The sequence below is a fragment of the Acipenser ruthenus genome, chromosome 19 (assembly GCF_902713425.1).
Source record: "Acipenser ruthenus chromosome 19, fAciRut3.2 maternal haplotype, whole genome shotgun sequence".
In the NCBI taxonomy this organism is placed as follows: Eukaryota; Metazoa; Chordata; class Actinopteri; order Acipenseriformes; family Acipenseridae; genus Acipenser; species Acipenser ruthenus.
Window position 1 is genome coordinate 14,636,073 of NC_081207.1, and position 1,878 is coordinate 14,637,950.

The window sequence follows — 1,878 nt, forward strand, 5'->3', positions numbered from 1 at the left end:
TGTGTGAAGTCACGGGGATGAAAATTCAACTATGTTTATTTTTTTAATACAATATACATTACCTACATAAACATTCAATTAGTCTGTGTAGAAGTAGGAAAAAGGGAAAATTAATCTAAACATTTATTTATTATGGTTTTCACAACATCAGGTTAAATCCTGTAAATCTTAAGATTCACAGCATACACAACTATAACAAAAACTGTAGGTTTTACATACCTTTAAAAAAAATAACGTTTGAAGTTCAAAAAGACTGTCTCTGCGTGCATCTGTTACTTCTGCTGTGGTAGTTTGCGGTTATTTTATGTTTTGTTTGTTTACATATTCTGATACAGCATGTTGTACATTTGATGTCTTTCCAGAGCGCCGGTCATCCATAAGTACATTTTTGTATGCAGAAAACAATTACAGCAAGAGTTGGGAATCTCGTTTCCATGTTTTTCCAGAACTGGTAAACATTGCATTTCATTTCACTGACAATTTCGTATTAAGCACGGTATTCACGCTGTGCTACACAGTTGTCTTCAAACAATAGAATGGCCTCAAACACTTCTCAGCTATGCTGAGATACTTGGCTTGATTTGAGTCAAAGACCTACAGGCATTGAAAAATGCAGCTGCAGGTTGACAAAAATTGGGCAGTATAGTTGCACCTGCATATATGTTTAAATCAACTGACAGCGCTGACAAAATTGTGAATGGCTACATTGCAAAGCAAGGCAACACCAGCTATAAGCGTTTTACACACATCACAGGATTCCGATATTGCGGATTGGTTTCTATACAGCTGCGGTCAGCCTGCATTTCATTGTAATAGATGCAGGGTTCAGATTAGGTCACAGGGTTGGAAAGACTCCAATTGCAAAGCATTCATTATGAAGGGATTAGCTCAAACTTGACTCTTACTTCAGTTCTGCTACTAAAATGTTTAACCACACTGCTGAAAGTTTAAACTTGAATTCAGATGGCTTTCACCCTGTAGCAGCAGCTCCAATGTCTCCTCTTTCAAAGCAGCCTCTGCAGAATAGAAATGACTAGAAAGACAAACAGATAGATTTGTAAGACACAACAGCTACAATTATGACTGGAACTGTACTTAAGTTTGAGTAACTGAAACTGCCTTTACTAGGTAATAAGATTCCTTTGGCAAAGCAGCTTCACCCATGCCAGACTTTAATCCGAGCTTGATTAGCCACAGTGTATAGGTAACAAGCTCAGGTGTGACTTACTCCTAGTAAAACCAGGAATGGATCTAACTGTGCAACAGGAGTCTTGCTCTCTTTCTATCCCTGATCTGCAAAGAATACCGCAGATAAGATATTGCTTTTAAATAAAGCATATCAAGCAGACAGGATGCCCTCAGACTTCCAGAATAGTGAGCTCACTCCAGACTGGTGTGCAGAGTTTGGGCAGTGTCATTGCAACTCCCCCCCCATGCCCCCCCTCCCCCCGGTGGTCAGACTGCTGATACTTACACAGTAGACCTCCAGGGGGTGCTGTTCACTTTTGGCCTGCCCTTATAGCAAACGAGCCACACTGTGCACCACCTGCCAAGATTTCAGGCCTGTTAGAGAGGGTCACGTGAGAGCTGCCGATACACAGAGCCAATCAGGTCACATTCGCCTTGGAATCAACACCGGGCATGGCTAACATTAACAGGTTACTAGGGGTGCAACGATACACTCATGTCTCAATATGCATCATGACATGTGATGATCCTAATGGGCTACTTGTATGATGCATACTACAATCAAATCCATTTAATGATGGACTATTTTGTTAGAAGACTATTAAATGAGTTAGGGAGGGTATGTATTCATACCAACCATATATATAAAAAAAACTTCATTCAAGAACAACTTGGTGGTCTACAATGAGC

The 1,878-nt window shown here is 40.2% G+C and overlaps 1 non-coding gene across 1 annotated transcript; it reads right to left on the minus strand.

Annotated features, from left to right (window-relative positions):
- Positions 1-1,353: 1,353 nt before the first annotated feature.
- LOC117424859 (small nucleolar RNA U85) lies at positions 1,354-1,641 on the minus strand. Its single transcript, XR_004547941.3, has one exon. It is a non-coding gene; the product is annotated as a small nucleolar RNA U85 (small nucleolar RNA).
- Between the last annotated feature and the right edge of the window lie 237 nt (positions 1,642-1,878).